Raw genomic sequence first — 26,869 nt, 5'->3', positions numbered from 1 at the left:
CTTATGTGGATTGGAGTCTTCCAAGCTCTTTTATCTGTTAAGTGCTTCTGGATCAAGCACTTAATTTGCACATTCCTTTCCCAGGAAGTGACCAAAAGGGCTACTTGAAATCAAGCAATTATACAGCCAATGTTCATAACTCTGAACACACAAATGGTGCCTACATACAACTAGGATGAACATAACCAGTAGATCATAACCTTTACATGTAGCAAAACCTTATTCCAGTTATATCATACATACATTTATGAGCACCCCCGCCCCATAAAGCCTTATGGGGTACACTGTCAAACCCACATTTTTTTCCTTTTAGAATCATATGAATAGGTTTTTAATAAGAATACCATGGATGACAATTATTATTTCATCTGACTATTAATATGGCTCTGCACAATGAGATCATTGCTGTGATACACCAAAGCCACAGGAAAGCCACTCAGTGCAGCAACACTCTCAAACAAAAGCAATACAAATAAAACAATAAACAGCACTATTTATAATAATAGGAGATATACCAGTCTCCTAGAACTGGAAGGGACCTTGAAAGGTCATTGGGTCCAGCCCCCTGCCTTCACTAACAGGACCAAGCACTGATTTTTGCCCCAGATCCCTAAGTGGCCCCTTTAAGGATTAAACTCACAAACCTGGATTTAGCAGGCCAATGCTCAAACCACTGAGCTATCCATCCCCCCTGCATGTTGTTTTTACTGCTGCCATAACATCACTTGATTACATCCAGTCTGGGCTAGTAGTGAAACTGATGTTGCTTGCCAGTAAGTCATCACTGCAAAAGACTTTAGCTTTTCATTCTTTGAGCTCTTCTGTCACAACGATGCAATAAATATCAAAAATCAGGTTTCTCAACTGTATAGAGAGAAAGTCTCTATTAAGGAGCAAAATAAATGAGGCTGTCATGATTTGATAGATTTTTATTGGCGTTTTTACCATGCCTGCTTGTGTCAATCATGCTAACCAATATTGTCTCACTGTTTCCTTGTACTTCCCAGTCTGTTGGCTTGCAACCACCTGTTGTTTATCATCTTATACTTAGATTGTAAGCTCCTCTGGGCAGGGACTGTCTTTCTGTTCTGTGTTTGTATTGTGCCTAGCCACAATGGGGTCCTGGTCCATGACTAGGGCTCCTAAGCACAATGGTAATGTCAATTATAATAATGTGTGGAGGGGGGGACTCAGCCCAAATCCTCAAATTCACCAGCCTCCTTTAAGTCACTCCTTAAAATCTCATCTCAGCCTAGAGCTGGTTGAGAAGTAAGAAGAAGACTTTGCACACAATTTCAAAGTTCTTTCTGTTTTGTATAGTTCATTTTCCATTATATTTTTACTAAAATGTTTCTTCAAATTTTATTATTTGTTATCATAATAGTCATGTTTTCTTATTGAAAACCAACATTTTCGTAAATGAAAAATATTTCTAAAAGGATTTTGAAAATTTCAGCATTTTTTTCTAAACCAAGCATCCTCTTACCTTTGTTTCCTGGTGACCCTGTCCATCCGCCTCCTTGTTTACTCAAGCAGTTATGTCTTATTTTTTAGAGTGTAAGCTCTTCGGAGCAGGCACTGTTTTTTACTCCATGTGTGTATAGGACAATGGGTCCCCTCCCAGCCTGGTTAAAGCCTTTAGGTGCTACTGGAATATAGCTGATTAATAACAATAGATAATAAAATAACTAAGCACCAAGGCAGAACCATATGTTAAGTTATTTTAAGCTAAATTCATGGAGATGTTAGGAAGAAACTTCCCTGTAGGCTGCTTATTCCCGAATTGCCTTCTGCAGGGTTTCTTACTCATTCTTTTGAAGGAGCTGGTACTGTTAGAGATGGGATGCCGGATGAGCTGGGCCTCTGATCTGATCCAGTAAGTCATCTCCTCTATTCCAAATATTCTGAGAATATAGGAGTTGATACAGTCGATGGAGGACAACAATGTGGCTCTTAGCAGGTTATTTTGACTATAGAACCAACTGTAAATGCATGTCCTTGGATGGAGTTGTGATTTGGCACCTACATCCCCTAAAGTACGGCTATTCTTCTATCTTCCACACTTATAAACATGCCTTGCCTCTCAATTCACATACGCCTGTAGTCAGTACCACAGTATCTCATGCTCTCCCATAGAAACCCCCATGGCAAATATCAGCAAAGTAGCCAGGATAGCTCAGGGTTTGAGCATTGGCCTACCTAAATCCAAGGTTGTGAGTTCAATCCTTGAGGGGGCCACTTAGGGATCTGGGGCAAAAAATGGTCCTGCTAGTGAAGGCAGGGGGCTGGACTCAATGACCTTACGAATTCCCTTCCAGTTCTAGGAGATTGGTATATCTCCAATTATTCCCTATCACCTTTAATCTGTATCTGTAAAAGCAGCAAAGAGTCCCGTGGCACCTTATAGGCTAACAGATGTTTTGGAGCATGAGCTTTCATGAGTGAATACCCATTTCATCAGATGCATGTAGTAGAAATCTCCAGGGGCAGGTATATATATGCAGGCAAGAAGTAGGCTAGAGATAACAAGGTTAGTTCAATCAGGGAGGATGAGGCCCTCTTCTAGCAGCTGAGGTGTGAAAACCAAGGAAAGCGAAAATGGTTTTGTAGTTGGCAAGCCATTCACAGTCTTTGTTTAATCCTGAGCTGATGGTGTCAAATCTGCAGATGAACTGAAGCTCAGCAGTTTCTCTTTGAAGTCTGGTCCTGAAGTTTTTTTGCTGCAGGATGGCCACCTTAAGTTCTGCTATGGTGTGGCCAGGGAGGTTGAAGTGTTCTCCTACAGGTTTTTATATATTGGCATTCCTAATATCTGATTTGTGTCCATTTATCCTTTTCTGTAGAGACTGTCCAGTTTGGCCAATGTACATAGCAGAGGGGCATTGCTGGCATATTGATGACATCTTCATTATCTGGACCCATGGGAAGGAGATGCTGGAAAAATTCCACCATGATTTCAACAGCTTTCCCCCCACCATCAACCTCAGCCTGGACCAATCTACACGGGAGGTCCACTTCCTAGACACCACAGTGCAAATAAGTGATGGTCACATTAACACCATCCTATACCGAAAACCTACCGACCGCTATGCCTGCCTTCATGCCTCCAGCTTCCATCACAGGCACACCACATGATCCATTGTCTACAGCCAAGCACTGAGGTACAACCGCATCTGCTCTAACCCCTCAGACAGAGACCAACACCTACAAAATCTCCACCAAGCATTCTCAAAACTACAATACTCACACGAGGAAATAATTAAACACAGATCAACAGAGCCAGACATGTACCCAAAAGCCTCCTACTGCAAGACAAACCCAAGAAAGAAACCAACAGGACTCCACTGGCCATCACATACAGTCCCCAGCTAAAACCCTTCCAACACATCATCAGGGATCTACAACCCATCCTGGACAATGATCCCACACTTTCACAGGCCTTGGGTGGCAGACCAGTCCTCGCTCACAGACAACCTGCCAACCTGAAGCATATTCTCACCAGTAACTGCACATCGCCCCATAGTAACTCTAACTCAGGAACCAATCCATGCAACAAACCTCGATGCCAACTCTGCCCACATATCTACACCAATGACACCATCACAGGACCTAACCAGATCAGCTACACCATCACCGGTTCATTCACCTGAACGTCCACCAATGTAATATACGTCATCATATGCCAGCAATGCCCCTCTGCTATGTACATTGGCCAAACTGGACAGTTTCTACAGAAAAGGATAAATGGACACAAATCAGATATTAGGAATGCCAATATACAATATACCTGTAGGAGAACACTTCAACCTCCCTGGCCACACTATAGCAGACCTTAAGGTGGCCATCCTGCAGCAAAAAAACTTCAGGACCAGACTTCAAAGAGAAACCGCTGAGCTTCAGTTCATCTGCAAATTTGACACCATCAGCTCAGGATTAAACAAAGACTGTGAATGGCTTGCCAACTACAAAACCAGTTTCTCTTTCCTTGGTTTTAACACCTCAGCTGCTAGAAGAGGGCCTCATCCTCCCTGATTGAACTAACCTCGTTATCTCTAGCCTACTTCTTGCCTGCATATATATACCTGCCCCTGGAGATTTCCACTACATGCATCTGACGAAATGGGTATTCACTCATGAAAGCTCATGCTCCAAAACGTCTGTTAGTCTATAAGGTGCCACAGGACTCTTTGCTGCTTTCCCATGGCAAAGCAATTATAGAGGAGAAAAACATTGGAAGAATCCCCCAGTCAAATTTCTTCCCTATCTTTCCAGAGGAGGGACGGGTATTACTGATCCAAGCTCCTGGTGGCTCCCTCCCCTTATTTCCCACAACATAGTTCCAAAGGAGCTACATCATTAAAGAATCACTCTAGCTTCCACTGCCCCTAGGATACCTATTATGGAGAGGGTTCTGCAGAAAAAAGTTTTTCCTTAGGCCATATTACCTTTCCTAAGTAATCTCTGTGGAACAGGTGAAGGATGAGTTGCTTCTCCCACCTTGACATAACATCAGGTTGCATAGGCTACCCAGTGCGCACCTCATCTTTTCTTACAGAGTTTCCCTTACATGGTCTGGAAGGGGGGCACTGCAAGCAGGATGGAAATGTGTGCATTGGAAGGAAGGGAAGAGCTGCATGTGGATAGTCCCCTACATAAGTGGATCTTGGGCTCACACTTGGGCCTTTTGCTTTTAACCAGAGGCAAGAAAAATATTGAAACACCAAGCTATAACAAAGACTGGTGGTTCATCTGATGAAAAGACATCTCTATGTATTCAACTACAAACAGTGGATAGTATTTTAAGGCTCCCCCATCTCTACTGCAACATACTGATCATAGTTTCCAAAAGCTAGCAAATAACCTATTGCAGAACAGTACACCACTGAAGCTATTCTGTTATTTAATACATGAACCACAGCTTCATGATCTACTTATTGGAACTGAGAAAGCCAATGTGCAGCAAGTTTTGTCTATTGCACTGACCTGTCACTGTGAAAATCTTCCACTTGAAACATAACCAAATAATATTGAAGAACATAAGAATGGCCATACTGGGTCAGACCGAAAGTCCATTTAGCCCAGTATCTTGTCTTCTGACAGTGGCCAATGCCAGGTGCCCCAGAGGAAATGAACAGAACAGGTAATCATCAAGTGATCCATCCCCTGTTGCTCATATCCAGCTTCTGGCTAACAGCAACTGATGGACCTATCCTCCATGAATTTATCTGGTTAGTTTTTGAACCCTGTTATAGTCTTGACCTTCACAACACTTTTATGCTGTAGCCAGTCAACATTCTATATGTTAAAAAAAATCTCTAGCTGGATAAGAAGTAGAATATAGTTTGTATCAGCCTAGGCAATTGTTTTATGATCACAGTAGAGAGATATTGGGGGCCCAGTTCTGATGTCAAACACCAGTTCAAATCAGGAGCAACTCCAGTAAGTCAGTGGAGTTACCAGTGTAAGTGTGCTCAGAATGCTGCTTGCTATGCACCATCACAAACATTCATGTGTTGCTACAAAATTTCGAGGTAATTAGAAAAACACATTAAAGGAGTTCACACTGATGATAGGTAGGGACATGCACAAGGACACAAAGAACTAAATGCAAGTTGTCAAAATTAAGGCTGACACTTTATTCACCCTATTAATATCCACATGACAGGTCTTAATGTCTGTCTCAGCAGCCAATATTCTGCAGCTCCCTGACTGAGGATCATAGTAATTGCAATGCAGAGGCACATCTAAGTCACTTCAAATCATATATGTAAATATGTGAGAGAGGAGGTCACATATGTAGTTACAAATTACTACATATATGTTCTATACTGCAGAACTATCATACAAGACAATTAGGTTAACTTCATAAGCGAACAGAAACCCATCTGTGATTATAAACTCACATAAATTCTGCAGCGTCTGACTAAGAGGAATGAGATAATCTCCAGGCAGAGTTAACTACATTAAGAATTTATAAGCTTCTGATCCACATTGCAGACCAGTATTTTATTTTATTATAATCAGAATAAATGGGTTCACAGTTCCCTTCAGTACAGGGCACTTTTAAATTTATGCATAAATCTTTCCAAAAGAGGACAGCTAACACTTCATTTGTCCACTATATTGGGTTCACAAGGATGTAAGTTTAATATAATGCCTACTTTTTTATGCTGATGCAGAAGATGCCTGCAAGAAAGTAGCATTAGATTATGGAAATTCTGTAGCAGAGTTCGTTTTCAACAACTTCTTACGAGAATTCAAGTACCTCTTATCTACAACTTATCTCAAGGGAAAATCCTCACCTCAGAAGAAAATCTCTTGAGAAAATTAGTAAAAATAATGGAAATGGTAAGTTCTGTTGTGAGCTGACTCATAAAGCCAAAAGAGCTCTCTCCTCCCCTCCCCCATATATAATTCCGCATGCAAAATTTTACAATAGAACAATGTTAAAGCTGGATGCAACACTGAAGGGTGTGGAAATGGTAACAGTAGTGTTACTCACAACACCTTAACCCTGCCTTCTGTGTATATGAATTTAGCCTTTATTCACATACTATTTTTATATTTCTCCTAGGACTTCTCCTCTATTCTGCGAACAGGTTGGAAAGTGCTCAGTGAGCGAGGCACCTTATATTTTATCCTTACTATACAGTGTGAGTATCATTAGCTGTCTCTCATCCAGTCCTCATGGTAAATAAAGCAGAAGTTTTCTGGAGTCCTACCTCACTAAAAATACCCAGCTTTAACACAGCTAAACCATGAATTAACTCTACTCTCACTCCATCCTTCCTCTGCAGATCCCGGCCATTCTGCCTCTGGAGTTAGCATGGCAGGGACTGCTGTCTGTAATTGCCCTCATGGAGCTACCTACACTAGGGAGACAGATGGGCTGGGAATCAGGGAGCTCATAAATGAGTCTCCTCCTCTAAAAAGGAAAATAGCTGTTAGTTAGGAGAAGACTCAAAATTGAGACCTCTGATCCCTAGGTTTTCTTTCTCCTTAGTGTAGATAGCTCCATGGAGCAGAGGAAGGGATAAGGATACATCACTGATGCTGTGCTGTGTCTACCCGCAACTGTTCTTGAGAGGCTGATGGTCATGGTGTCTTATGGCCCATTGGACACTTGTTCAGCCAACTGCTGTGTGTCCAGGATAGTGGACCATTTGGCCTCCTCTGTGTTTCCTTGATAGAGCTCTGTCAGCTTTTGAGACCCCCAGTTAGGGGCATGAAGGAGGTAACTTACACCCCATCTGTTCCCACTGTACTTCAAGTGCCATATGCATCCAGTATGGAGGGCCATCAAGAAGCTCAGGTCCAACACAGTTCCTCAGGAATGAAGCCCAGAATGGCTTTAGAACTCAGGCTGAGTTTGTGGATCAGGATTTTGTTCAGTGTTGTTTTGTAAAAATGTATTTACAGTAACTCAGTATTGGGAAGAATGATCTTAAGTGTTTAGCCATGTAACTGATTTAAATATGAAAAAAATAGGTTTACTAATCTAAGAAATGCTAATCTATGGTAATAAATTCACAACAAACAACAGAGCAGGAAACCAAACTACAAAAGCCCATGATAGAGCAATGACCAGTCATGGAACAACAGAATATCACTGGAAATATACTATAAGGAGAAAATATGTTTGTGAATACACAGGGCCATCATCCTCAGATCTGGTGGGACCACTTTGTGCATCAACAACAGCAGAATCTGGATGTGGAAACTTCTCTAAGCAAGGGCTGGAGCAGCACAGTACCAGCCCAGTATCAAGGGAGTGCAAAGGTGATGCTCTTTTTGCAATCTCTTTCATTTCTTTCCCCACAGGACCCATGCTGTTTGGCCCTTACTCAGACATGACCCACTGTGTTTACTTCTTCAAAATACACTTCTCCATATTCATCAAAATGGCTCAATTAGGTTGAAGGATTTGTTGAAAGGATGGCCTGGAGAATAGATACTATGCGGTGACTGGCACTCTAGTAGTAACTGAGATACACGGACTAAGGCAGCTCTCTCAATGGCAGCAGCTAAGTGTGCAAAGGCACTAAACCAAACCATACCATTGCAATCACCATGGCAGCTAAGAGTTTTAATGCACAGGCACTAGGCTAAACTATTACCTACCATCACTTCTGTACGCACAGAAAAGGAGAGAACAAAACTGCAAGGAGAAAACTGATTTGTTTCCTTTGCATTTACATGTAGATGTTTACACTACACAGACTTTAGTTACTTTTACAATGTGAATACACACAAAATCTTTCTCTATTTTCCTCTGGGACATTTTTCTCATTTCTCTGCAAGATTCCCTCTCTTTCTCAACACTGCTGTCTGCTCATAGCCTTTTACAGTGATTCACCAATGACTAGGTGACTTGTAATTTAATGAAAAAGCAAAGTTGTCTGAATTTATCATCTTTAAGCATGAAGTCTAGAAGTTGAACATAGCCCAGCAGTGGGAGGAGGCTGGCTGAGCCTAAAGCTCTCCAATGAGAGAGTACTGCCTGCACCTCTTAAGATGCCTATTCTCAGCCAGTGTAAATTGTTATAACTCTAATGAAATCAATTAAACTATGACAAATTTACACCAGCTGCAGAATGGGATATGCCCATTGATGTTTAAATCTAGGAACTGGTTGCTTAAGCATCCCATCTGGTCTCAATTTCCCTAACAGATCTCAGGGGAAAATATAAATAGGAACTATGCCATTTAAAGTTTTATAGAGCAAGGTAGGGTGACCAGATAGCAAGTGTGAAAAACTGGGACACGTGGTGGGGGTAATAGGTGCCTATGTAAGAAAAAGCTCCAAAAATCGGGACTGTCCCTATAAAATCAGGACACCTGGTCGCCCTAGAGCAAGGCCACCATTGTTGTGATTCTAAGGCCCACCACATCAAAAGACTAAATATTGTACATAAAAAATAAAAGAAAAATAAGAATCACTGCATATTTGATTTCAGTACATACACCTGATACAGTATATACATAATCAGAAGCTGCATGTCTCCATCTGTTCACCTGTTATCTTTACTGATATAGAAACACATGATATATGTTTCTAAATATCTATGGCTGTACATTTATTAAACAAGCTTTGCAAATACTGAACATTTCTTAGAGAAATCTCAGAAGAATCCTGCTAGCTCAAAATGTAAAGGTCACTCCAGCTGTAAATTCTGACAGTGGACGTTTCCAGATGGCAGTAGCCAATTTCCAATAAATTTTAATTGGTTTAATTGACTTTCTTGTTTACTAATTGATAGGGTGAGGTAGTTCATTTAAATTAACCTCAGTTACCACCATAATTAAGCAAAGTTAAGCAACCCAAGGAAAAATTTAAAGAAAGGGGCAGGGGGAGGAATGTTTCACGTTTGACATGCTAGACCTGCTTGTCTCTGGTACTTAAGGGGGACATTTTAATTTCTGTTCATTCAAAGCAGAAACAAAAGGTATCCTTGTTGACTAGGTTTAGCAGTAGAAGCACCAAGAATGGGGTGTGGGATGGTAAAAAGGACTACAGAGATAGAAATGAGGGGCTTACCCTAGTTTGCAGGGCTTCCCTGTTCTCTTAAATAGGGAGGATTGGGGGAGGGAGACTCAGACAGGGCAGTCCCAATATTACATGTCCTGAGGTTCTAACAAGGAAGAGAATCCACAGTTTAAGGGTCAGCCTTTTAGTACCGAGGGCCCAGTACTCTGCGATAGCCAACCTTGGGGAGTGCAATAAAGCCCTGAAAGAGCTACTAATGGCTGCCCAATCCTGGGAGACAGGCAGCAGTAATGTGGCTGCGAAAGTCCTGACCCTGCTCTAAATTATACCTCTGTTGCAGTGGCCTCCAAAAATGATCATCTGTCAGTTGCTATGCTCCAACCATGTGTCCTCTTCCACTCAGGCCATTCCAGACATGCCCCTACACCAGGGGCTGGGAGAAGGGTGGCACAGAGCCAGCTCCATCCTCTGGCTGTTTAAATCATCAGCAATAATAGCACTAAAGCAGCACAAAAGGATTCAGGATTCAGCCAAATTTCCCCAATATTGCCAACCCCAAGCTTTCATCAATCATGCACTGAGACTCTCAATATGATAATACTGTCTTAAACCCATAGGATTTAAACAAAATAAATGCTGGGGTTTTGAACCTTTAGGGTGCACCCTCATCCCTTTTCAAGCTTTACTCTGAAACCAGAGGGTTTTTTTTAAAAGAAAAGCCAAGATCCTCATGAAATAACATGCCTCAAAAAGATGGCGCTTTAAGAGAAAAACACTAAGTACAGTCAGATTTATGACAAAAAAAGTCACAAAAGTTGGCAATACTATATCTTCTGGAAGATCCATGTTAGGATTGGACTCACCTCCCAACTACACAAAACCTCTCAATATAGTCTAAATGAGAACTCTAAATGCACCTATCAACATTGTACGTGAGCACTTATTAAATGGGGTTTGATACACTCCCATACCAGCATGTTGCTTCCAACCGGAGCATTTCATTGACATGTTGGCAAAAAACACACGCACTACTTACAAAAACCAACTGGCGAGGCACCTTCCAGGAATACCAGACTTGGATATGGCCACACCCTGCTCACCAGTCTGTTCTCTTTTAACAATCCATCACAGTCTCAAACCTTAAAGAGAAAGGGCACTGAAAAAAATATAGCCTTGGCATGCCATTGAGTTTTGTGTAAACTAGAATCTTTATAGTCCACAAAAAGGGCTATGTTTACATTATCGTATCCAGGAGTGGCGCCAGGGTTTTTGGCGCCCTAGGCAGGGGTCCTTCTGCGCTCCCAGTCATTGGTGGCAATTCTGCGGTGGGGAGGGGTCCTTCCGCGCTCCCGGTCTTCGGGGCACTTCGGCGGCGGGTCCCGGAGCGAGTGAAGGACCCTCCGCAGAATTGCCGACAATGAGCCAGAGTGCAGAAGGACCCCCGCCGCCGAATTGCCACCCTCCCAAATCCTGGCACCCTAGGCGACCGCCTAGGTCGCCTAAATGGAAGCACCAGCCCTGATCGTATCCATTATAACTTCTACAGTGCTACAAGTTTCACTGCAGAAATGCTAATAAGCAAATTCATTCCAGATTCTGCCTGCTACTGAACATCTCCAGGTTGCGGGGGAGTTGGGGGGCGGGGAGGGAGGACTGTGACTCTGTGTTTCCTCAACACTCCTAACATGACCGGTCTCCAGCATAACTGTAACCAGACTAAAGGTCTCAGGAACAATTTTTACTGTCCTGTGCAATGGGAGATAAAGCCTATGTAAAGGCCCAGTTTAAAATACCAACATTATCTACAGGTAACAGTTTTTCAAATATAGACTTTTACTCTTTACACAGTTCTATTTTCTTATTTTCAACTAATGTCCCTGTAGCAAAAAATCATAGCTAATATTTAATGTCCTATCTGCCAAGCTGTCATGCAGGGAAAGGACTTTTGGAGTGCATTAATTCCCTGTTGAGGGAGAAATGACTGGACACAGCCTAAGGATATCCTTCCTCAGTCTCTCTGTATTTACAACATGCACAGATTTCCTATCTTTTGAACAAACATTGACAAGACATCAAGAAAAGCAATGAAATATACAGAGAAAGAGTAACACTTTTAGAGCGACTATCACACAGTTGTCAAACACACACTTATCCCCATCTCTTGCACATAACCTGTGTGCCTCAACTGCACTCCAAACACATTGCAGTTGTTTTCGCTGTCGCTCAGGGAGTATGTCTCCCTCAAAAAACACCTGGGACATGGAATTGCTATGTCTGTACATCTGGTTAACATATGCTATACCCAGTTTAATCATATATTTTGAAAAGAACTTTTGCGTTTGTGTCAAAAAATGAGCCAGTGGGGTAACTTGTTTAATACTCCACTATACCAGAGACTCTATTGAGACACACATTTCACCCTCAATCATTCAGCCCTGTTTAGTGATGATGGTACCTTAGTACATCTTTTTTCAATGTATTATTTTCTCAATTTCTTCACTTTGTTACGTGACAGTATCATAGGAGAACCTATTATTTAAAGAACATGCTACAAGGTAATGCCACCTTGCTTGTCTTGCAGAAAAGTGTCCATCATATGATTGATCTGTGACCAAGAATGATACTGTTGGTAGTAGTACAAGAAATTAGTACACCTGATGTGTCACCAAGCAAAATGATTTATTGTAGCTTCTGAAGGGTTTTTGTAGGAATTCTCTTGCTACTATTTGATCCAAAGTTATGTAAGTGTAAATCATGTCTCAGCATCCTAGAAGATTTTTATCTCATGTCTTCTATTTAGACTTAGATGCAAGAGTGAAGGAAGAATTCCATCTGGTTCCATCACGATAGATGCTCAAATCACATAATTTATTGACAAGAACACCTTTAACATCTCATTTACCTGAATTCCACTTATAGTTTGTACAGAGGAACATTAAAGAACAAAATTGTCAAAGATGACTTGTGATATTGAGTGCCTAAATTTTGGATTGCCCAACTTGAGATACCTTAACAGGGCCTAAAATATGCTCAGCACTTTTTCCAACTAAGTCTCCTGTCAGGGTTCCCTCCCTGCTCTGAACTTTAAGGTACAGGCGTGGGGACCCGAATGAAGACCCCTTGAGCTTATTTGTACCAGCTCAGATTAAAAACTTCCTAGGCACAGTTTCTCTCTTATACCTTGGATTAAGAAACACTGCCACCACCAAGTGATTTAAACAAACATTTAGTTATTTTAGTTACTGGTGATTGATTTTCTATGCTAAAACTACTCCTCTTTGGAGTTCCTTAAGGCTAATTCCTTCACCCTCTACTCTTTTCTACTGACTTCTCCCTTGACATCTTGGATGAAATCCTGGCCTAAGTGAAGTTGATGGCAAAACCCTCATTGATTTCAATAGGGCCAGGATTTAATCCCTTGAGCCAAGACCTTGCTTATGCCAAGTATGAATTTGGTCCTTTTATGTGAACTTTAGATACCTATGGTCTTAAACATCATCATTTTATGCAAATAATATTCATATATAAATACCTTTCAGAAATGTTTTAAGGATCCATGTATCGACTCTTCCTGGTTCAACTGAGAAAGTAAATTTATAGCTTTGCCTCACCTTCCTTCAGTTAAATATTTCAAAGACAAAAGTGCTTTTCTTGTGAAGAGAAGTTTCACTGAATGTGGAATCACTTATTTCTCCTCCCTTAATTCAGACTTCCCGTTTGCCTGTCTGGTCCAGAATTTTGGCCACATCTGGATCCTGAACTTCTCTCTTATTTACTTTATTATGCCTGAAAATTTGTCAGAATCTCCATGACTACCTTACATATATCACTGACTTATCAGTTAATTGTTTGGCACCCTACGATGTTATCAGTCTTCCCTGTGCTATGTTATCCCTCTTCACTCTCCTGCCACCAAAGTGGTTATAACTTTTAATGACAGCTTTAATGAATCAGCACTTGAATAATTTAACATACATCCAGGGATGATGATGCAAATACAAGCCATGACATCATCCTCATTATACCTGGTACTAAATGTTCCTCCTATAAGAAGGCAGTGAGATAACATTCATGAACACAAATATACAATTTCCACCTTATTCTTCATCATTTACTCTCATTTGGCTTCCTTAAACTAGAATGATAATACTAATAATGATGAAGCCCGTACTAATTTTATTGATACAGAACCCAGCAGGGACATAAGTGCTTGACAAGACACAGGCTCTGCTTCTGCTCCCATTAATTTCAATGGAAACAGGATTGAGACTATTAAAGATAAAATTCTGTTCAGATCTCCATGACTGATAATCTCCAGTTTCCTGCAGAATTCAGTTGAAGAATTTACTCTAATGTATTAAACCTGAGTGTCCTTGTACGTGGTTCGCTGAATTGTTTTCATAGAGGAGCTCAAGGTTATTAGCTATCAGTTCAAAGAAAACTCCCACATCAATCACAAAGCAGGAACATAGACAACTTCTTTGCTTGGGGAGTGGGAGCAGAGTTAAAAAAATAAAACAGCTGTTCAATATCATTTCAAGGAGTAGTTTTGTACCATAATTAAATTTGTCCACTCTTAATAAAGTGAGAAAAATGAGCTTCTGTTCTAAACTCAGTATTTCCTTTAGTTATTAATGTAATCCCTATCTTGGGAGAGGGAAGCATACAGCCTTAACCCCCGAAAAAACAGGCAGGATTTCACTGAATCTTCTTCAAAGAGGATCTACAAAAAGTAGCCTATAACTGTAGTCATACTTTTTCAGACACTTTATTTCATAGGCAAATTTACCTCTGTCTTGTTGCATGCTGAGTGAAACCTTGTTGTGGGCCAAGTTAAAACCACAGTGAGGTTGATGGGCGTGAAGGCACTTTTCCATTAATATAACTTTAAGGATAAGTTAATCACCACCAAATCTAAGACAAAGGGATCATGCAGGAGTTTTAGACCTGGTTGGGCAGAGGGACGTTTACCGAGTACCATTATGTGCATCGGTAGCATAGAGACGGACCCAGAGGCAGGCAGAAAAGCCAAGCTGCAGCCTGAAAGCCCAATGTGACCCTGGAGAAGCCTGGGTCACAAGATTGTATCAAAGAAGATACCAGATCATCACCAATTTCTACTCCCAACTGGAACATTCCGTGCACCCCAAACTTTGACTAGCTGCTCCAGTCAAAAAGGAGTAATGGCATTTTTCAAGCACAGTTACCATTAATTCTTATTGTTATTTATATTGTAGTAGCACCTAGAGGCTTTAATCAGGTTGGGACAGCATTGTGCTAGATAATGCGCAAACATATAGTAAGTACCATTCCCTGCGTCCGAAAGCTGATAGTCTAAAAAAAGAAGACTTGGACATAACAGGTGAATGAAACAAACAAGTGGTGAAGGAGTGGGGGCGGGGGGGCGGGGCGGGTAGAGAAGAATGCTGGTGTAAACAAAACTAGGAAACTTCAGTGTGGACTGTGTGCACAATTCACATCATTCTTCCATCATCTGCCATAAAGTATGCTATGGCTGATCTTTTAGGACCCAATCTGAAGCACATCAAAGTCTATGGGAGTTTTCAATTTACTCCAATGGACTTTGGATCAGGCCCTTAACCATTTTTCATTAGTGCAAAGTAATTATGCACAAGGAATAAAATGGTTCTTCTGTGGGTAGTCAAAGCATTAGGTTTGCAATTAAAGTTTGGAATTACTCTTTACAGCTTTAGGATGTGGATGTTCCAAAGGTAATGAATACATGACCTGTTATACATGCAAGTGCATATGTGAATATAAACCTATCACCAAATGTAAAATGTTACTTTAAGATGTTTGCATAGGGCATGTATTGCTATGTTAATAGAAATTGGAACCCATGGTTAACCAAAGATATGTGCTTCAGAAATGATAAGCTTATATATGTCTTTGCTTTAGCCATACAATTCTGAAAGTGTTCCACTCCTACTAGTAAAGCCACAGCTTTACACCCGAAACACCAACCTTATACAATTTTGACTATCATCCTCTGAATTCTAGTGTTCTTCATGGCACACTGAAGATTTTTCAAGTATTTCTGGTTATGAACATTGTTTTTAACGTGGAGACCAATTGGTCATGACACATGAATATGCTTCTGAATATTCCTTCCAGTGTTCCTTCTAGATGTTTTTCATCTTTGTCCCCATTAAGACTCACATAACTTGGGGAAATAGAGTATATTCCTGTCCTGTTTGAAATTTACAACCTGCCAAACTGCTAAGCCTTAACATACTTTATTCTGCTATGTGGAAAAAGCCATTTCTCTTTTAAAAGTTGGGTGATGGAGGTACTGGTATAACCCAAGGAACAAAATACACTGAACCACACCTCCTCTATAATTACTTTCATGATTTAAACTGTATGAGATCAGGATCGTGATATTTTGAAGTTTTACTATGGAAAAAGAAGAAAAAATAAATGGCATCAGCATATATTTTTGCAGTTAAGAGACAATACTCTAAAAGCTCCAAGGCCAGCATCTTCACCCACTGAAAGGCAAGGCAAAAGTTCATCTACCATTGTAAGACTTTTTGTCTAACACATACCACAGTGTTATTCCTGGAGGACCTTAGTAAAAGATCTGTTCTCACACAAGCAACAATTGCTAGCGTGGATCCAAAATTAGGCCAGCTAGTCTCACAAATAAATAATTTGGAGGCATAAGAGGAAGTGGTGAGTAGAGTGTGATGGAGATGGGGATAAAATTAGAAGCCTATAACAGCATAATCACGTATCATATTCCTCAGACAATTCTGAGGAAAAGAGAACACTATCATTAAAGATAAAAGTCTAAAACAAACCTCATGCACTCATGCTCACAGTATTATAATCGACAGAGTCCTGTGGCACCTTGTAGATTAACAGATGTATCGGCGCACAAGCTTTTGTGGGTGAATACGCACTTCATCAGATGCATGCATTTGACAAAGTGGGTATTCACCCACGAATGCTTATGCTCCAATACGTCTGTTAGTCTATAAGGTGCCACTCTCTTTGTTGCTTTTTACAGATCCAGACTAACACGGCTAGCCCTCTGATAGTATTATAATCGTGGCTCTGTTAACCAGTAAAGAGGTCAGGGATGTGTTTTTTAAGCTAATGAATGGTAAAAATATTGCAATTAGAAAGTAGATACTTTTCTTGTGTCTAAGAAATGTGGGTCTAGACCTGCATTTTATGCTTGCCACAAAAACGGGTCTCTTGGATAGCAGTACAGTGCACTAGCAATAGACCATATGGTAGGAAAATCCTGAGGAGAATCCACTTTTCCATAGAGAAAACAAGCAGGAATTAATTCAAGAAACTGGAGGCAAAAACAAGACAGAGAATTTTCATTTTACAATAACTGATATAAAAAATGGTAAATGGGAAAATAAAGGAACCTTTTTTCAGTTCTAGCTACCCTCTCAACACATGACCCCATTTGAAAAATATCCAGTCAAACCTACCACTGAACTGGTGTCCATAATTTGTCCTTGAAAAAATATAAGAAAAATATGCTGGCATAATATTTTTGGGGAGTACATGAGCAGAATGATGGCTGGATTGGAGCAAGGAACCTACATATAAGGACATGGCAGATTGTGATTCTGATCTTCCTATAGCTGTTTAAGGATGAGTAGCTGCATATTTAGAATACTTACTGATACTATTAATGTTACTGAGTCTTTTTTGTTTTACTTATTTATATAAACATATATAATCATAGCACCTTTTTGGACCCATAAATTTCATATTTAGTACATTCTAGAATGGGAATGCCATTGTTGATTTCTTTGATGAGATATCCAGATGAAGAGGTTCCTTGATAAAATATAAACATCTCAAATTATTACATCTCTCAAACTCTGAGATTCATCTTTCACTTCTGCACATGAAGAGAACAGAACATATACTACAGAGGGTATTGTTTGGTTACAGTTTTTATTATTATTTTTCTCTATGTATGGCTCTGAGATTTGAGCTGATTCTCTCTTTAAACTTTAAGAAACACAGGAGGAGATAAGATAAAAGGGTGATTTAACATTGAATGAGGGACTTTAAGTAATATATCTGGGAATTATATTATGTGTTCATGTGGAGCTTGGTTCTGCAAGATGCCAAGTACCTACAGCCATCTAACTGTCAGGATTGGGTTCACACAATCTCTTTCAAGAACTGATACAATTTCCCAACAAAACAGTTCACATTTTCTATGATGTACTCTAAGCAAATTAAGAAAGTTTGTTTTTTATGTACTTTGAAATACCACATCTTTCAATACACATAAGGGGCTTCAAATATCACTGTCATAAACAGATAGTTAAGGGTTAATGTCTCTTTTACCTGTAAAGGGTTAAGAAGCTCAGTAAACCTGGATGACACCTGACCAGAGAACCAATACTTTCAAATCTTGGTGGACGGAAGTCTTTTGTTTGTGCTCTTTGTGGTGGTGTTGTTCGCTCTCGGGACTGAGAGGGACGGGACATCAATCCAGGCTCTCCAAATCTTTCTGAATCAGTCTCTCATGTTTCAAACTTGTAAGTAATTAGCCAGGCAAGGTGTGTTAGTCTTATGTTTGTTTTCTCAACTTGTAAATGTTTCTTTTTGCTGGAAGGATTTTACCTCTGTTTGCTGTAACTTTGAACCTAAGGCTAGGGGGGGCCCTCTGGTCTATAGGAATCTGATTACCATGTAAAGTACTTTCCATCCTGATTTTACAGAGATAATTTTTACCTTTCTTCTTTAATTAAAAGCTTTCTTTTTAAGAACCGGACTGATTTTTCCTTGTTTTAAGATCCAAGGGGATTGGATCTGGACTCACTAGGGATTGGTGGGGGAAAAGGAGGGGGGATGGTTAATTTCTCCTTGTTTTAAGATCCAAGGGGTTTGGATCTGTGTTCACCAGGGAATTGGTGAAGCCTCTCAAGGCTGCCCAGGGAGGGGAAAGTTTTGGGGGAACAGAGAGTGCCCCAGACACTGGAATTCTGGGTGGTGGCAGTGTATACCAGATCTAAGCTAGTAATTAGGTGTAGAAGTGTCCATGCAGGTCCCCACATTTGTACCCTAGAAGTTCAAAGGGGGGGAAAAAACCTTGACAGTGACTGATTTGTATTTGTAAAAAAGCTAGCCAGTTACAGAAATTGAACGTTGTTATAAACAATGCATGTAAGGAAATAGAACCCCTGATCTCTTCATACAGCAAAATAACCCTAAGAGGAGATTAATTTTAAAGAGAGACCCATGTACTGATAAAGCCCTTAATTAAATATGAAATGTTATGTCTGTATGCAAGGAAGCAGAAGAAACAAACATTCTCTGTATACATAAAATTAATTTAACATACTTTTGCTCCTTTTAACAATAAATTTTAGATTTAGTTATTAAGGATTGGCTGACAGTGTGATATTTGGGTAAGACCTGAGTTTCAGCATGCACCCATTCTCTGCATAAGTAGCAGGCACTCTTCAGGAAAGCACAATTTTTAAATTATTTAAAACATGTTAATAAACCTATGTTATACAGGTTTCATAAGAGGGTGAAAACACGATGCATCACAGTTATTCACAAGGGGCCAGACTGTGCCTTGCTCTCACGCTGGCGTACAGGCAAGGAACTTCCTTAGCTCTCAAGGAAAGTGGATTTTCCCCTGCATGTCCACTTCATAACCGCTCACCTCTACCCGCACAGCAGAACTGTTCGGCTGCACAGCCACTGAAACCTTCCACAGCCACAGAAACCTAAGATGCCAGTTCAGCAAAGCACATAAGTATGTTTAACTTTAAACTGGTGAATAATCCCACTGAAGTCAAGGAGACTAAACAAAGGCTTAAAGTTATGTATATGCTTACATGTGCTAAATTGGTTCCTTTATGAATTTCACCCTAAATTATTAAAATAATTAGCACAATTAGATGTTAATGTATTCCATTTATCTAAACTATTAAAGAAAAGAATTCATTAAGCCATCAGTAAAACAATTGTACAGTAATTTTTTTTAAGTCTGACACTGTCTCAGAAGCACGATGGTTCAATAATATATTTAGTTTATCAATTCCAATTAAGTCATTATAAGAAAGAAAGAAAGAAAGAAAGAAAAAGAAATTTGAACCTACCTATCTGTCTACATAAGCTCCAGGGAAACGAGTTCAAGTCCACCATAATTGTTTTAATAGGTTCAATTTCAGAATGCCTATTTATAACAAGCCTAACAGCTTTCCTTTGTACAGTCTCTAATTTATTAATTAGTATCAACTTCACAGGTTCCCAAATGGAAAGATTGTTTTATTATAAAAAGAGAGATTAAAATGCCAGATTTTTAACCATTTTATAAGCAAATTTCCAATCTTATTTTAACTCAACAAAGCCTTCCAAGAGTTGTTTTAGGAATGCTGATGCTGTCTGTTCTAAATCAACTATCATTAGTATCGAACACCTATAGTCCCAATTTGTACTGCCTCTTCTATTTAAATTGTTACAGCTTTACCTTTTGCCTAATTAACCTTTCTGAGACTGATATTTAGGAATCTCCTGTGTCATAGGGCATGTCTACACTGGCAAGTTTCTGTGCAACAAGTTATACAACTTTTATTAAAGCACTGGAATTAAATGGCTGTTGTGTATCCACACTGTGCTCCTTATGATGGTGAAGCGCATCCACATTAGCAGCTCTTGCAACGGCAAAGAGAGCAGTGCACTGTGGTAACTATCTCGCTGTGCAAATGGCCCGAGAGTGATTTGGGAAGGGTTTGCAATGCCTCATGGGGCAGACATAGTGTCACATGATGCAGGTTTCCCAATCCAATTGTTCCATGGGTATTCTATTACATGGCGAGCTGCTTTTCAACTGAAGCGGGGGACAGCAGAGTGTGTGACTCTGTGTGTGTGTGTGTGTGTGTGTGTGTGTAAGGAGGAGGACAGAGAGACAGTGTGTTTTGGGGGACAGTATGTGTCAGCATGCTATCTTGTAAGTCCAGACAGGAGCAGGAAACAACCAGTCCTGAGGGGGGGAAAGGGAAAACCTCGGAATCAGCCCCCGCCTTCCTCCCCAGCTCTCTGCACAGTAATCTCTCTTTCACGCACACACACCTGCTTCTGTGTTCACCAGCACAAGCATTCCACATTTGTGGTTTGCGTTGCGTCCTGGAGCAGATCAGCACAGCACACAAGGGCTGCCAGAAATGAAGCTTTGAAAGGAGAGGGGCACGTGCCTTCAGGGCAGCCAGCCGAGTTCAAAGCAATGAGCAGAGTGGCCACTTGAAAGATTATGAGACGCTTCTGGAGGCCAATTGATTGCTTTCTGTGCTGTAATGTGTTTAGATTGCCAATACAGCATTGGAGCCTCTGCGCTGTAAGGCTTACGATTCTCCTTGAGGTGGTTTTTTTGCAACGCTGCTACTGAGCAGTTTCTGCGCATAAAGTGGTGTGGCAGTGTGTACACCTCGGGAGTTACACCGCAGAAAACTGCTCTACTGCGCAGAAACTTGCCAGTGTAGACAAGGCCTTAGTTTGAGGCATAGAGAAACAATTACTTGCATTCATCAACACTTGTAAAAGTCGTAGTTTTTGAAAAAGTTTGAGACAAAAACTTGCAAGCAGAAAATAAGGAGCTATTTTCATCTTACCGTGGGTTTCTTGAACTCTCTTATTATTTAACCATTATCCTGAATTTTATTTTAGAATTTCTGTTTAAAGTTTTTCAGACAATCCTGCATTTTATTGTTCTTGAAAAAAAATGAGTGAAGACAAACACTACTTTTCATATGGAGATATTACTAGCAGGTTTGGATAATATATTTGCTTGGTAAAGTGAGATAAATTAACAGATCCAATAGACTGGTAAGAATAGCGCTTATTTATCTGCATTATTGAGGATCTGAAAAAATTATGTATTTTTTTCCTCAAAAAACAAATTATAGTTCTGATTTTGTTTCTGCATCAGAAAGGAACATTTCAAAACCTTGCATCCGACGAAGTGGGTATTCACCCACGAAAGCTCATGCTCCAATACGTCTGTTAATCTAGAAGGTGCCATAGGACTCTTTGCTGCTTTTTCAAAACCTACATTTTTCGGCAAAATGGCATTACTGTTTTTTGGCTAGCCCTAGTACTAACCCCCTGAAACCTTTCCAGTTTCAGACTGCTGAGAGGGAAAAGTTCATACACTTCCCTTTAGTAGCAATTCCTGGTTAGTGTAGACACAGCCACACTAGGGCTTCCGTGCTCCTGGGGGTCTCATGTCTGCTGCCCCTGCAGAAGGTTCATAAAGCAGGCTTCTTGGAGGTCACATGCGTGCTCCTGCTCGTATGCCTGTGACTACAGCTCGAAGTTTCAAATTGCCCAAAGGGTCAAAGATGCATACAGGCACCTCAAGGCCTATGAACTACCAGACAACCTCATACTCAATATATCACATTTGTATTGTAGGTGAAACTTTGGCCCAAAGAAAAAAATGAGCAAGGGAAATTGCAGTCAAAGGCCCCAACCACTTGTGCAGCTGCTCTGGAGTGGTCACTTTGAGCCAATGAGAGTACTCATGAGCCTACAATTAGTCTTATTCATGATCAGGGCCTAATTTTTCAATAACAAAAAAGATAAGAAAATTATAAAATAAACAGTGTCACAAACAAGTTTTATAATAAGTCTCAGTCATTAAGGAAAGGTGAACACTGAGGGGTTTTCTTTGTAAGTATTTTGCATAAGTGCATAGGTGCTTTTCAAATTTTTTTTGGAGGGCTTTTTATGCTCCAATTCTACATATCTGTTCAAAGTTTGTATTCATTGTTTATGTTGAATGTGTGTTTCCAGTCTGCTTCTTTGCTTACCCTCTTACTTGTGTGCTCAGTTTCTCGATGCAAAGCCCTTGTTATTGTTGGGTAGTGAAACTACAAAATTGTTCTTGTCTTTACAGGTAAGTGTATCCATTAAGTGCTCTGAAAAATGTATCACATGCTCATCAAAAAAACGTAACTGTCAATTTGATGAAGTACAACTCACATCTCATTAGTGTTGAGCACAGAAGCAATATTCCGCATCAAAAATGACTGCTAAAATATTCACAATTACCAGCTGTTCAGAATCCATTTTATATAGATAAAAAACATGTCAAATTTAATTTATCAGATGCTTTCTGCTGTCATACTTTTCTTTCGTTCAATGTACTGAAAAGTTATAAAACAACCTCAGTGTTATTCTAGACATGTATCGTATGGGCAAAAAGAACAACAAAATCTATTATGCACCAAGATATAATGAAAACTACATGGATGAATAATCTTCTGTAGGTTCTCTCACTTTGAAGGCTGAATACATTATCCATTTCAACTTAAATTGTGATTTTTTGGAACAGGAACTTCCAATATATTTGGCTATACTTTTGCACATTTTTGATGTTCTCATAATATAAATAAGTAGCAATTTAAATGTATCTTAATATACAATATTTGCATCTTTATTATAAAACTTTCATATCCAGCATATCCCTAAGTAAGATTATTACCCTTATGTCAGTGTGGTAGTTGTGTTGGTCCCAGGATATTACAAGAACAATGTGAGTTTACCAAAAGAAGTTGGTCAATAAGAAAGACAAGTCTGTCTTGTCTCTCTCACCAACTGGAGTTGGTCCCATAAAAATATTAACTCACCCCTCTTGTATCTTGAATACCCTTATGTCAGTAATACCTACAACACAAAATTAAAAATAGAATTCAGTATTAATTAACCTTTACAAAATAGGCACTTACATGCTTATGAAGATAAAAAAAAATCACCAGATATTAAACAACAGAGAACAACAGTGGGATTAGCAGCAATAAGTATTGGAGAAAGTCAACTAGGCTGTAAGGGTCAAATTAATGGGTTAGTTTTAGATGCTGAACAACTGATAGATGAGGTCAGCTGGGTTTCAAAAATTTCTGTGACAAGCTTTGCTTATTCCACCACCACTTTGCCTGAACGGGAGCAAGTGTGGGGAACTTTGGACTTTAGATAGCATTTTAGGAAATGAGGTTGGAGTCCTCTATACACTGGGATAGGAAACACTATTTTGAACTGTAGGCAGCAGTGCAAAACTGCAACACAAGAGTGATCACTTTTTTTTCCAGGTTACCCATAGATCAATTGACAGCATTTAGATATTGTTTATTAGAAACAATTGACTATATAGAAATCTGTCAAATAGTGATAACTCACACACCTTCTGGGTGTGGTGCTGTATTTCATCTAGTGGCACCAAGACCTCTTAGAGAGAGATTGATGAGTCTGCTCTACAGCCTTAGCTAAGAGCCATATGGCTTTTAGCTCAGGCAGTAGAAGCTCATGCATTCAGCTACAGAGGACCCAGATTCGATCCCACCTGCTGACGACCAGCATCTGTCAATGTTACAAGTGGGGGCTTTTCTGAGATTTCAACTGGGAAATCTCTGAAGCTCAGGACATGCTTCCTCAGCTAGAAGAAGTATGTAACCCACATACTTTCTGGTTGTGGCGTTCTGTCCCACCTACTGGCACTGAGGCCACTTAGCCCTGGTCTACACTATGAGTTTAGGTTGAATTTAGCAGTGTTAGATTGATTTAACCCTGCATTCATCCACATGACAAAGCCATTTTTGTCGACTTAAAGGGCTCTTACAATCGATTCTGTACTCCTCCCCGATGAGAAAATTAGCGCTGAAATTGACATCACCAGGTCGAATTTGGGGTAATGTGGATGCAATTTGATGGTATTGGCCTCTGGGAGCTATCCCAGAGTGCTCCATTGTGACCGCTCTGGACAGCACTTTCAACTCAGATGCACTGGCCAGGTAGAGAGAAAAAGCCCTGAGAACTTTTCAATTTCATTTCCTGTTTGACCAGCGAGCTGATCAGCACAGGTAACCATGTAGTCCCAGAATCACAAGAGAGCTCCAATATGGACCGAACAGGAGGTACTAGATCTGATCGCTGTTTGGGGGGATGAATCCATGCTATCAGAACTCCATTCCAAAAGACAAAATGCCAAAATATTTGAAAAAATCTCCAAGAGCATGATGGACAAAGGCTACAACAGGGACCCGCAGCAGTGCTATGTGAAAATTAAGGCGCTCAGGCAAGCCTACCAAAGAGGCAAACGGACACTCTGGGTCAGAGCCCCAGACATGCCACTTCTATGATGAGCTGCATGCAATTCTAGGGTGGGGCCCTACCACTATCGCATCCCTGTCTGTGGACTCCTGCAAAGGGCGGGGAGTCTCATGCAACAGGGATGAGGATTCTGGGGACAAGGAAGATGAGGAGGTGGAGAAGGATGAGGATAGCGCACAGCACGGGAGCAGAGAAACCATTCTCCTCGACAGCCAGGAACTGTCTACCACCCTGGAGCCAATACCTTCCCAACCCTCCCAAGGTGGGCTCATAGACCATGAAGCCAGAGAAGACACCTCTGGTGAGTGTATCTTTGTAAATATAATGCACAGTTTAAAAGCAAGCGTGTTTAATGATTAATTTGCCCTGAAGACTTGGGATGCATTCGCGGCCAGTACAGCCCCTCCTTTTAAATGGTCAACCCAACGGATGGTTGGTATTGGAAAGGAGGGCGCTGCTCTTTGAGACCATTCCCACATGTTATGAAGGCTGAAGAAGCTGAAAGACTGTGGCTTACCATGGCTGCCTGCAAGCCAAATTCTGTTGCCCGGTCCTTCATGTGTGATCTCTCACAACAGAGTGGCAGGCCCTCAATATAAGAGACAAAATGCGACTTTGTACCGAAAGCACATGTGCTATGTAATGTTAACAGCTTGGTTCACCTTGAAAGAGTCTACCCATTGTTCTCTAAAATGTGACTTTTTAAATACTACTCTTCCTTTTTTTCCTCCCGCAGCTGAAAATGTTTCAGCACTACCCCTATCATCTTTGTCCCAGAGGCTAGTGCAGAGAGGGGGAAAAAAAACGCACTTGTGATGAAATGTTCTCTGAGCTTATGCAGTCCTCCCACACTGAAAGAGCTCAGCATAATGCATGGAGGCACACAATGTTGGAGTCCAGGAAAGCAGGAAATGAACGCGAGGACAGGAGGAACGAACGAGATGAGAGGTGGCAGGAGCAAGAAGATAGATGGCGGCAGCCTGATGAGTGGAGGTACGATGCAATGCTGAGGCTAAGGGAGGATCAAACTGATATGCTCCCGCATCTGGTGGAGCTGCAGGAAAGGCAGTAGGAGCATAGATTGCCGCTGATGCCCCTGTGTAACTACCCACCCTTCTCCCCAAGTTCCATAGCCTCCTCACCCAGACACCCAAGAACATGCGGGGGGGCCCTCTGGGCACCCAACCACTCCACCCCAGAGACTGCCCAAGCAACAGAAGGCTGGCATTCAATAAGTTTTGAAGTGCCGTGTGGCCTTGTCCTTTCCTCCTCCCCTCATCCACCATCCCGCTCGGTGCTTCCCTCCTCCTCTACCCCTCCTGGGCTACCGTGGCAGTTATCCCCCTATTTGTGTGATGAATTAATAAAGAATGCATGCATGCAGTGATTGAAGGGGGGAGCGCAGTTGGCTTACAGGGAAATAGAGTGAAACAAGGAGGTGGGTTTTCATCAAGGAGAAACAAACAGAACTGTCACATCATAGCCTGGCCAGTCATGAAACTGTTTTTCAAAGCTTCTCTGATGCGCAACGCACCCTGCTGTAGTCTTCTAATTGCCTTTGTGTCTGGCTGTACGTAATCAGCAGCCAGGAGATTTGCCTCAACCTCTCCCACACCAGAAACGTCTCCCACTTACTGTCACAGATATTGTGGAGCACACAGCAAGCAGCGATAATATTGGTTTTTCTGAGGTCTAACCGAGTCAGTAAACTGAGCTAGAGCGCTTTTAAACATTCAAATACACATTCTACCACCATTCTGCACTTGCTCAGCCTATAGTTGAACAGCTCTTTACTACTCTGCAGGGTGCCTGTGTATGACTTCATAAGCCATTGCATTAAGGGATAGGCTGGGTCCCCAAGGATAACTATAGGCATCTCAACGTCCCCAACAGTTATTTTCTGGTCTGGGAAGTAAGACCCTTCCTGCAGCTGTTCAAACAGACCAGAGTTCCTGAAGATGCGAATGTCATGAACCCTTCCCAGCCATCCCACATTGATGTCAGTGAAATGTCCCTTGTGATCCACCAGTGTTTGCAGCACTATTGAAAAGTACCCCTTGTGGTTTATGTACTGGCTGCCACAGTGATCCAGTCCCAAGATAGGGATATGCGTTCCGTCTATCACCTCATCACAGTTAGGGAATCCCATTGTAGTAAAGCCATCCACTATGACCTGCACATTTCCCAAAGTCACTATCCTTGATAGCAGCATCTCAGTGATTGTGTTGGCTACTTGGATCACAGCAGCCCTCACATCAG

General features: G+C 40.9%; 1 protein-coding gene across 3 annotated transcripts in view; it reads right to left on the bottom strand.

Moving 5' to 3' along the window:
- The window catches only part of RALYL (RALY RNA binding protein like), a 656,676-nt gene that overhangs the window by 500,706 nt on the left and 129,101 nt on the right, over positions 1-26,869 (bottom strand). The window contains exon 2 of one of the 3 annotated variants that reach the window (XM_050941250.1): positions 23,134-23,170. The exons of the other annotated variants lie outside the window; for them this stretch is intronic. The gene's annotated coding sequence lies outside the window, so the exon portion shown is untranslated. The remainder of the gene's footprint in view (positions 1-23,133; positions 23,171-26,869) is intronic. 3 annotated transcript variants of the gene reach the window in all.

This window comes from Gopherus flavomarginatus, chromosome 2 (genome assembly GCF_025201925.1).
Source record: "Gopherus flavomarginatus isolate rGopFla2 chromosome 2, rGopFla2.mat.asm, whole genome shotgun sequence".
Taxonomy (NCBI): domain Eukaryota; kingdom Metazoa; phylum Chordata; order Testudines; family Testudinidae; genus Gopherus; species Gopherus flavomarginatus.
Note: the sequence above shows the minus strand (reverse complement) of the source record. Positions and strands in the feature narration are given on the sequence as shown.